Genomic DNA, 12,027 nt, shown 5'->3' with positions numbered 1-12,027 from the left:
TTTTAAAATTAATTTGAGGTGTAAGGAGAAAACATTTCTGTGCAATGCCTGGAACCCTTTAATCAAGTAATGTAAGGGCAAGAAAGAAAAACTTACCTATAACTTTCTGCTTAAGACTAATTGCTTCATGTTTACAATCTGAAGAAAGAAACAAGCCTTATAATGTTCTAATTAGAGATTCAGAAAGAAATAATGTTGCACATCTCACCCTCAGGTAGTTGGCATACTGTAGATTTTAACCAGAAGACCTTTCCAAGCTTAAACAGACCCTCGTTTTACTGGGACTTTAGAGGACCATAATACAGTAATGATTCAAAATAAAGTTATAAGACATCTTCTCAATTGGGTACATGAAAGCAGATGAATGTGTTTCCAGTGATGCACTAGAGGCTACGGCTTTCAGGGCTGGTGCATAGCTGCCAGATGATGAGTTAATTGGATTATCTTGGTAGGGATGGTTTAATGGATGAACTGTGTTTGCTTGTGAGAGGGCAAAAGTAAATCTGTTTTTATGGCATAGAAGGACTAGGGACCTCATCAAAGCACGGATTAGAATAGTTTAGTGAAGTACTCATAAATATTCAGTGTTGTATGAGTGCTGGTTAGTGTGTCATGATACACCTCAGTCTTTTTTTTTTTAACCTCTTTCCTTCAATAGGAAGGTGTTAGTCATTTACCAGTCCTCAAGGGATTGCCCCCAAAGTTGTGAAAATTCCAGCTATCATTCCAGTGATTACCTTTTCTCCTTCTGGTCCTTTCAGGGAACACTGTTTTGAAATTATGCGTTTACAGTTCTAAAGAAGTTATTTATTAAAGCATTTTTTGCTTCTTGGATGGACCTTTTTCTCCAAGTTCCAGTTCATGTTATGAGATCCAGCCCTCTGTCTGGGAGCTGCCAGTACCCCAGCAGAGACCATAACACTCCTGTGTCACCATTTAGAGGGAGAGACTGTGAACAGCAAGGGATTTCAAATAAACAAATAGAATGGCTGGAAACGGTTGAGGTGAAGGCTTATCCACCATCCTGGGTTTGCATGTTTTCAAATCTTTTATTCCTTTAGGAACAAAATGTTTTTAGAGGATAGCACTTCAGGTTACACATTTTTTACTGGAACTTTACTCAGTTGCTATGTGGGACATTAGGCTCTCATAGTGTGAAGACTGTAAAATTAATCCGCTGAGTGTAGAGGGCTTTTACTTACATGGAAGTTTTCTCCATCTTTCTGATGGTCTTTACACTGCAATGAGAACATCATAAAAGATAAGTTTAGAAAAAAAAAAATGTGTCTGTTCTCATTGACCTTTACAAGACTGAGCCAGGCTTATCTGCCTACCATGGCCATGAGTGCTGGTTAAATCCTCACCCTTTTGTGCTACAGTCACTCAGTGCTCCACCTCTCATTTTGGTCTCTATCTCTTAGTGAATATAATCTCTTATGAATATCTTAAATAGTTGCAATGCCTCATTTGGTTTTATTCACCTCGTAACTCTTACTCTGTTCACTTTATCATCTCCCAGTTAATCTACTTTGGACTTAGAACATCAATCATCTTGTTAAAAATATATGTGTCATAGTAAAATAGTTTAAAAGCACATTGAATTTTTGTATGCTAAATATATGCTTAATATCTTAGATTTATTATAATGTCAGAAAATAGATTCTCTGCTTCTGTGCATGTTGAAGCAATTAAATCCCCACCTTTAGCCACAGTTTGATTTATATAAAAGCTTTTTGGATTTATTGATAGCTCACAATTTGAAAATAACAGCATTATCTTTGCAATACTTAGTATGGTATAAACAAGAATTAGTCATTAAAAGTTAATTCTTTTGTTTGTGGAGAAAAGGTCCAATTAATACAATGTCTGTTTTAAGAATTAGACAACACTTTTTTATTGTTGTTGTCATGACATATCTTCTATAGAAACAGATGCACATCTGTTTCCTATCGCATTAATGATCAAAAGTCTTTAAAATCCAATTTATCCTTGTTCAGAACAATTAGACTGCTTTTTAATTGATTTTTTTTTTAAAGTGGAGGAGTAACTATTTTACTAGAAGTGCATTCAAAGAGTCACAGAATCATTAAGGTTGGAACAGATGTTTAAGTTCATCAACCATCAACCTAGCACAGTGACTAGTCAAAGAAGGAGATTTTATTTGCAGGAATTGATTTGGTTTTATTACCTTTAGCATCTTGTGTAATATTGCTTTGGGATGACACAAAAATGCCACTCAGGATTATTGGAGGGCATTAGTCTAATTGCCATCTTAGAAAAGTATAAAAAAACCCCAAAACCAACAGAAAAAGGGGCAAATGTCTTATAGGCTTTAATATTTAAAAAGACAAAGTGCTCATAAACATCATACGCTGGAAATTAAATATGTCGGTATTTTCTCAGAAACTGATGGATTTCTACAACTGTAGTTCCTCACATTCACATCTAGCTGTTATAGAGACAAAAGTCATCCTTAATCCAAAAGGAAATATACTGCTTTTTACTGATTTAAACATCAGCAACAAGCCAAGTCTGTACCTGCCCTCAGTGATCATCAGGAGAATAAAACTGCGCAGGTCAGGTACATTTGCACCAGAAACTTTAACAGGATCACAGCACCTCTCTGGCCCTGGTGCCAGCCCAGTATTTTAATTCTACAAAGTAATTCTGGATTCCAAAATGGTGTGGCCACATCCAACCACCTTTGGGGAATTGTTCCTGGCCCATGGTTGGGATTTGTTGGTAGGGTGCTGGTTTGTCTGTGCCAAAAATTCAGCTTAAGTCTAGGTGACAGACTCAGTGCCAGGGAGTAATTTCCCAGCAATAATGTGGCCAATGAAAACAGAATCATCCTGAAGTCTGAAATAAGTGGAAATGGAGTGAGGTAGATAATGTACCAAGGACAAAGTAGGTACTTAGTAAATAGTGAGAGAAACTGCACTTATGTTGTTTCCTGAGCTCAGCTTATCTTGACACGAAGGATTCCCACTGTGGACTCAACACAGACTCTTGCTTCATTACTGTCAAAAATCTGAAAGTTCTTCTAAATTGTATCACAGAAGTATTCAAAACAAGAGGGAGAATGGATCTCTCAGGTTGTGATATATATAAAACCTCATCTAGGATGAAGTGTCTCTCATTGAAAAAAGGTGGATAAACTAATGCAGACTACGAGAGCGACTGTGATCTTAGAAACAGGGAATCTCTATTCTTGAAGAAACTGAAGGTACTTCATTTATCTGTGTGACTAAAGGAAGGTTGAAATTATGATGGCTCCTCTAATACAATGGAGAAATAATCTCTAAATATGGTCTTCCTGTCTCTCTCTCTTTTTTAATCTTATATAGATGTTTACATTATCTATATCTATATTTCAAAAGAAGATATATTGTTTCAGCCAGGACTGGCAAGCACACAGCGAGGCAAATGGCCTTTGGGAAGTGCCAGTGCATCCATAGGCAGAGCCAAATGACCAGACACTTGAATTCCAGTGAATAGATGTGGGTCAGACAAACTGTCTTCCATGGAAAACTCATTCATCCTTTTTTTCTCTGCCTTCTACCAGCCAGTGAGCAGTTTATCACAGAGGGCTTCATAGGCAGTGATTATAGTTTACCCAAGAGCCACTTTTTAAACACTTTTAATGATCCATCCACACAGTATGAATGACTTCAAGAAGGAGAATTTAGAATTAAGGGAATCATAACCTTGCATTAGCAGGGGAAAACAACTGACTTATGTTCTTGAGCTGATCTAGTACTGTACCACCAGTGTTGTGGTAAATAAAATTATCTATTTAGAATAGAGAAAAATGACCTGAAAAGTCTTTGCTGGTACTTTCTGTGACGTGGTTTTGCAGTGGTTGGCACACAGGTGCAGAAACACTATTGCCAAGCTGGACACGTTTCATATGTGTTTCTAGTGATGGCATCTCTTGGATAGTTGTCAAGCAGAGCTGGCCATGTTGTCTTCACCTTTCTCTTCCTTTGGTGGCATGCAGGTGCTGTCAGGAGTTTGAGGCTGACCCCATTTTATTTACTTTTGGGCACCACTTCTGTAGCTGCAGAACCAGTCAGAAAGTCCTGGTGGCAGAGGTGTCACCGAAGTGGGATCCCCTCAGCGAGCCACTGCTGCCATTGCATGTCACACCTTCTGTGAAAGTGCAAAACAGCAAGAGAAAAAGTGGGTTTATTTTGGAGGAAGGTGTTTCCAGGCTGCGGTCTGCGCTGGACCACATACACAGAGAGACCTCTAATATTGATCCGTACACATGAACACACGGTGCTTTGGATTTGCATTTAATGACAACCGAGGAAGTCACAAAATTTGTCAGCGTGCAACAAGTCAGAAGTAGACACTGTGGTCCCATTAAATGAAGGTTTGTGCTCACTGTTCGATAGCATTTTATATGGATACAGGGACAGCTACCTTTAGGTTCCAAAAATTGAAGAAAGTGAAAAATTATTTACATCAAATTCAAATTTTGTTGCGTCTTGCAGTCAACTGTTTGCAAATGTTATTGGCTTCTTCTTTGCCCTTTTCTCATCTCCTGTGGCCTTCACTTTAGTAATTGTTCAGTCCAGTTTTCTGTATAATGGCCCGATCCCCAAGGTGTTTCCTAAGTGTCTTCTCCCAGCTGGGAAGATTTTCCTTTTCTGTCAGGATTTTTTCTTTATATCTTGACTCAAGTGATGCAAAATGAGTAAATACTGTTGTATTGATACAAAATAAGCAGTGGTTGAGGTTTTGGATACCTGTTTGAAACATAAAATGTGACTATATTTGAAGTTTGAAAATACCATGAAAGATTTAATGTTAAACCTGCATCTATCACCAGCACATTCAAGTGGAGAAAACGGAACGTTTCCTTTATACTATCTTCCAAAAAAAAAAACTAATTAAGTTGTTCAAGCAACAGTCTTCTGCTGTGACTATATATTTTCTTATTAAGTATACCTTTCATTCTTATTTCCACCCAAAAAAAAATCAATGACAAAAGCTCAACAGCTCCAAGCACATCTCCAATTCCTTCTGGGTTACTGGAGAAACTTACCATTTTTCTTCCCTGCCACCTCCTGTTGCACTGAAGATAACTCTGTTTAGGGATTTTTTTTGGTAGTATAAAAGTGCTAATTTGATGGTAGAACCTTCTTATCACTCTGCTGCATGCAGAGACTTCCCTGCTCCCACATTTGCTATTATGCAGCTGGTACAATTCGGGTGTCAGGGCACCACAAACATAACCCAGACCAGGCAAAACAGTCGCAAAATCACATCATGGCTCCTTGTTTTTATTTCTAAGTAAATGAAGTATAGTAGATAAACTCCAGCCTGACACTTGTGAGACTGGGGAGATGAGGAGACTTGTCCAAGGACTAAAATATGTAACAGTACCCGGGAAGGGAGTGGGGAGAGAGGGGAAAAGGCAAATGATAGACAAGGCTGAGGTGGAGAATTGCATAGGGACTTGAAAAAGAAAGATGTCCCTACCCTGAAGCTTTAAATGGGATCTTGGGGATTATTGCATCATAGAAGATACTGTTTAAATGAACTAGGATGTATTTTCAGAAACTCTTCCTCTTTCTTTTTTTTCCCCTTTTGAATATCTTTCATCTTCCCACCCACTTTACTTCAAGACTTTTCTCTCTTGCTTTCACTGATTTGAATATCTTTCTTTTTTCCTACCTCCTACCCATTCTTCACTTATTTTCCTTTTCCTCTGTACTGCAATTGCTATTTCCCTTCTCTTCAAGAGACTCTGCATTAAAGAACAGAGTTTTCTCTTGTTTTCTGTCCCCAAAAAGCACCCAGAGTAATGAAAGTCTTGAAAATATAATTTACACATATAGTTGCCATTGGATGTCTCAGCTGGTGGCCTCAGCTGAGTCATCCTTGTGTTAAACTGGCTGATCTGACTGTCACAGTTCCTTGATCCTTGATGGAGGTCACGCAGGCACAAGACACAATCATTCACTGTGGTGAATAAACCAGTGACTCCAGTGAGGACTCGTGGTAACTGTGAAAGCAGAGACTTATTTCTCCCAGTTCCTATTAGGAGATATGTTTTGGGTGAAATCTTATCAAAACCACTTGCTAAAACCCTAAGTTAGATTAGTTTAACAAAACTTATACAAAAAGCAGGGAAATTTGTAGTTGGAAGACTGGTAGGTGCAAACCCAAGCACTTCTCTCCAGATAAAGATGGACAGGGAAGGGATTTGCTGTCAAAGAAAGGAACTGCTCCAAACTGTAAATTTGGAGGTTTAAGTTGCTTTGCCTATGGTTCTGCATCTCCTTTATCTATGTTCTTGCTGTTTTTTCAAAACATTAAAAGAGATATAATTAGAGATTTCAATAGTATCTGGTTTTGAGATAATTTAAAAATTCAAAAGTTAGTGGGGAAAACTTGGGCAATGTAATTATATAGTTCTCATTTCCTGAAGAAATCGAGAAGCAAGTCAACTTTTTAACTTTAATTCAATTTTCAGAATTAATGTGCATTTTAAGGGGTAAAGAAATAAAAATGAGTATTTAGAAGGTATCTAACATCAGAAATTTTAATTTCAATTTTTAATCAAAGTGCATTTTTCCATTTTTCTTTTACCTATTTCCCCTTTTGAATTATGAAAAAGTTTTGTTTTTATCTGTTTATTTTTCTGATGCCTAAAGATAAAAGGCTGATAGGTATTTAAATTTTGATGCTTAGTGTTTCACCAACTCCCATCAGGTGAGATGAATCTTGCCTGCATATGTAATTATCTTCATATGCCATAGAATAAAGTCTGCTCACCTGCACTTTATTGGCTGTTTCTTTGCTTTGTACCATTCATGTTCCTCCTCTTGGGAGACTGGGGACCAGTGGCTGGAAGTGAGGGATCCCAAGGTGTCCCCCCTGCTGGAGACAGGCCTTTTTTAAAGTGAGATGTAGCCAGATGGTCTGAGTAAGCTGTCAGCAGGTGGCCTAGTTTGAAGATGTCTTTGGCAAGTTCTGCACACCCAGAGGACAGAATTAGTGGCTTGATTGACCACACAAATTTTATATGCCTTAGTAAGAGAAATATATTACTACATGTGTGCATGCTAAAGGAGGTATCGCTTACCTTTGCAGTGGAGGTTGGTACAGGTTGTCTTGGAGGGACACGTAAGAAAAAGTTAGGACTAGTTCTAGTTAGACCTAGTTCTCTAGTTCTAGAAAACTTGGCATTTTTAGAGGACAATTCACTTGACTACTCTCAACTATACATTCTATAGCGTGGTAAAATGGCCTCTGTAATTACGTATTTAAGAAGGAAGGAAAAAACCTGCTGCAGAAGAGCAGCTGGAAGGGAGGAATGAGAATGTGTGAGAGCAACAGCCCTGCAGACACCCAGGTCAGTGCAGAAGGAGGGGCGGGAGGAGTTCCAGGCACTGAAGAAGGGATTCCCCTGCAGCCAGTGGTGCAGAGTGGGGTGAGGCAGCTGTGCCCCTGCAGCTCCCTCGGGGAGCAGAGATCCATCTGCAGTCCATGGAGGAACCTGTGCTGGAGCAGGGGGGAGCCCAGAGGAGGACGTGACCCCATGAGAAGCCCACACTTGAAGAGGTTCCTGACAAGACCTGTGGCCCCACAGATAGAGGAGCAGTTTTGGTGTCAGGAACCTGCAGGGAACCTACTTTGGAGCAACCTGTTCCTGAGGGACTGCAGCCTGTGGGAGGGATCTACGCTGGAGCAGGTCATGCAGAACTGCAGCCTGTGGGAAGGACTCACTGCTGGAGCAGTTCGTGGAGGATGGTCTCTCAAGGCAGGGACCCCACACTGGATCAGGGGAAGAGTGTGATGAGTCCTGCCCCTGAGGAGGAACCTCATGTGACAAACTGACTGCAGAGCCATTCCCTGTCCCCATGTGCCACTGAGGGGAGGAGGACCAGGAAATCTGGAGTGGAGTTGAACCTGGGAAGAAGGGAGGGGGGGAGGGAAAGGTGTTTTAAGATTTTATTGTATTTCTCATTATCCTATGCATTTTCTGAGCAAGATATCCATTTCAGAGGGTCAGCACCATGGAGAAGCTCTCAGTGGTGAGGGCAGCAGAGCTCATCCAGTGTCATTTCAACAGGGAAGACCTGGGCACATGCACAGTCACTCCACTTGGAAAAACTGCCCCAGCGGTAATATTTAAAATATCATCCAAAACGGTGCAAGTAGATTCAGTGCAGCCAATGACTCGGTTAACATGTTTTGGCAACTAGAATACGAGTCCCCAAAAGAGGATGGCATCCACCACCACTGAGCTCTTCTGTGCCTCAAGCTTTGCACTGGTATTGTGTTAATTCACAGTGTCACATGTCGTAATGTATGACTTGGAGGTTCACACAGCCTTGCCCTCTAATGAGTCCTCACATCTATTTTTTAATGAGAGTATACAAGTGCCATAAGACTAATTTCAATAGACACATCCTGATGGATGAAGCTTTTGGACTCAAATTCCTTTTCTTCATCCCATTGTGTGTAGTCAAGATTTAATCCCTCAAGCAGAGCAGAGAGTTAATTTTTATCTCAGCTGATCAGTGTGGCATTAAAAAAAATAAAACCACAATTTATATTTTTTAATAACCATGTGAATAAATATGCTGAACATTTAAGACACCCTGCAGCTGACACATGACTATGTTTGCTCTGGACTGATGTTCTTACTGTTGCACCAAGATTACTGAGTAGTGATGTGCAGTTAACATGGAGCTTCACTGTGCTTTGAAAATATGTGCTACAGTGTTGTGGTATATCAGTAATAGAAATACTGCCATTCTGATTTATTTTTTATTTGCTTTTATATTAAATCAATAATCTGTTAGAAAGCTGGTTTAAAAATAGAAAAAAAAATTGAATGAATGAGCTGGAAGGCTAAGGATATTTTTCCCTGTACCTTTTTTATTCTGTACATTATTTTTCTAAAAAAAAATTCAATAAAATATTCAATTTTTGGTTCTTGCAAGCGTGTTCAATATTGGTTTTTATTTCTCTATTTCTCATTCCACCTAGATTAATCCAAGCTTAAGGAGACCAAGCAACTTCTTAGTTCTTTCAGCCACTGGAACATTTTCCAAACTTTGTGGGTTTTTTTGTCTCCAAGATTCCTGAAAAAATTTTTCAACAGCTTGAATCCTTAACTCTCACATCTTCACTAAGCCTGAGCTAGTTCATCAAACAGTATTTGGACTACATCTTCAACCTGCCCTGGTACAGCCAAAATCCTGTTATGGACCTTATAAACAAACACAAGAATTGGTTGTTAGTCTAATTAAAATAAGGTAAAAGCTGCTTTTAAATCCAATTAAAATTACATTAATGCACCAATAATCCAAATTGTTCAATTAAAATAAAAGGAGTGATATTACTAATGTAATTAATAACAAGATCCTGGCTACATTGTCCCCTTGCTGTCCCTCTCCTCCAAGCTACTTTCTCATCCTTGTTGCCTGTGCTTTCCTGTGGTCTACCCTAGGGCTACCATGACAAAATGTCAGTGCCCCAAGTTGCCAGCATTGCTGCTGATGGCAATGATTTGTATTTTCTAATACTCCTCAGTTTTGTGGTTTGCTTGGGGATATTTTATGCTATTTTTGTTAGTGAGCTTCTCTCCCAGCTATATTCCTATACTATGGTAGGATTTTCACTCGCACGTGGTTCCTTGCTGGAATTTTGCCATGTGTAATATGACTGAATCTTACCAAATATGAACAAGTTCAAGGATTAAAGCTACTGAACAAGGACTTTGGTTAAAAAAATAACTCTCTGACCATTTTTCTTATTTTACTGTTGAGTTTAGTGACCTGACTACTTTGCTGCTCAGGCAAGGAAAACAAGACCAGTTAGCAAAGCAAGTCAAGACCAGTTAAGAGGGGAGCTAAGATGAGAATTGGCATCAGCAATCTGTTACTAACAACGACAATGTCATATCACAAACTCTACCTGCAATAAACTGAGAAATAAACTCAGTTTCCTTCCATTGCTTCCTTTCATGAGTTGTTAGCCATGATTTCTGCAAACTCTGTCCTCGAGATAAGTGATATGCACTAGAAGGACTTTGATTTATACTTCGAATCTACTGGTTTTTGAATCCATAGCAATTGTCGAGTTCTCTTTAAAGATATTACTGCTTGGAGAAGAACCATGATCCTTCAGTCTACTGGTGCCAAGGGTTCTGGGTGATGCTCTAAATTACACTCATCTTTCCCTTTTCCTCCTTTTCAATCATTCTTTACCCTTACCAAGGCCCTGATCATCCTGAGTTACACTGTTCTCTTTAACCCTCACTGAATGATGGTCTTTATTGCTCTGCTCCATGTTGATGTGAAAAAGTGGAGATGAGGAGGGGAGAGACACCAGGTGTCATCTGTCCTCAGAACATACCACCTACAAAGCAGCCAGTTACCTTGGTCTCCTCTTGAGTCCTGCAGGGTATCAGAACATTATTGATTTTGGAGGGGTTGGAGCTTTCCTGATGTCTACAACTGTTTTGGCACACACCGTCAGTTTGGAAGACTGCAATTCTTACCTAGAGTGAGTTTTCCTTTTTGAAAATCATGTACTTTTCACCTTTCTCTGGTTCTTCACCCCCTAAATAAAACATGGCATTAACGATGAGCATTTTCTGCAAAGCAGCTTCAAACCAGCTGAGCGTAAAGCACTGCGTCCCTGTTAATTCTGCAGTGAACTGGCCTGGAGTCACTTGGTACACAGGGTTTTTGATGGTGTAGCCTGAATTTTGGGTCAGTTAGAAAGTTACTTTCTGTAGTTTCAGGATTCCTCCCTTGACATGCAGTGCTGGTGAGCTGAAGGATCTGTGTGTGTGCCAAGCAAGGCTGCACTGAACTGACTGGGGCCAGTTAGTAACTGAAAACTGGGCTATCCCCAGTTCCTTCATTAGGAAAGGAGAAAAAAAGCTGCTTTTTGTTTTTATGTAACCATCAGAGAGCTATGTCCAGCCTTACTGTGAGTCTCTGCCCTGGCTCAAAAAAATCTCCATATTTCTGGAAATAATTTTCTTCCTTTATCTTCTTTTACCATTGTAGGAGAGAACTCTTTCTTCTTTGTTTCTTGTAGAATACAATCCTTCCACCTCTGGCAAACATAGAAAGACTCCCATGAAATTCATAATTTTTTTTTTTAAATAAAGCAAAACAGCTGTCATAGTCTCTAGTTGTCTTTGATATTAAAATGCCAAGTGAAGCTACTGTTTATTAAAATCTTTCAGTGACTTCTTCAGACTCTTAATTCCTAGCCCCTGGTAGAAAGGTGTCAGGGTAAGTGTCGGGTTACAGAGCATCTAAAAATGTTCCCTGCAATATTCTTTCCATATCCACGACTGGATTCACTTTGCTGTGTTACCCAAGAAAGTACTTCTTGACCAGGTAGTTGATGAAAAAGAACTGACTCTGTGGGGCTCAGCCATACAGACTCAGAAATCTGCCTTGGAGAGAAAAAACAGGGATTGATTCCTGTATTTCATCTTTGTAAACTTCTTCAGGCTTTAGATTTTATTTCACTGCAGTGGGGATTGCAAGTCAGGTCTTCAGTTAATCTAAAATTTTTCAGGGCAGTGATGATGATTTACACACATGCATTTCTACTACCCAGCCCAGTTTTATAAGTGACTGGTGGAGCTAGAGAAGAAAAATGAAATACAACACTAAAAGATGCTTTTATTATCTCTGTGAAAGCACCTTTTAGGACTGCAGTTCTTTTTCCTCTCTTACCAAAAAGTAAGAATAACTTGAGGAGAAAAAGCACCTTCGAGTTTTAAAAGCATTCGCTGTTCTGTGGTGCGGGTGATAAACAGGATTACAACTGTGCTCTCAGGAGGGATCCAGCAACATGTGACATGTGCTTTGACAGATTTTGGCTGGGTTTGGCTTATACCCCTTCCTCTGCCAGTGGTGCACTCCCAGGGTCCCTCTCTGAGGTGTTAGTGCTCTTTGGAAAGCTGATTCACACGGACAGAGGGGCAGGATACTCCGGAGAGTGAATTTCAGGGGGTGAGATGGATGATCGACA

This window comes from Corapipo altera, unplaced genomic scaffold (genome assembly GCF_003945725.1).
Source record: "Corapipo altera isolate COAL_440 unplaced genomic scaffold, ASM394572v1 46, whole genome shotgun sequence".
Classification (NCBI taxonomy): domain Eukaryota; kingdom Metazoa; phylum Chordata; class Aves; order Passeriformes; family Pipridae; genus Corapipo; species Corapipo altera.
The sequence above is the reverse complement of the archived record's forward strand: the minus strand, read 5'-3'. Positions refer to the sequence as shown.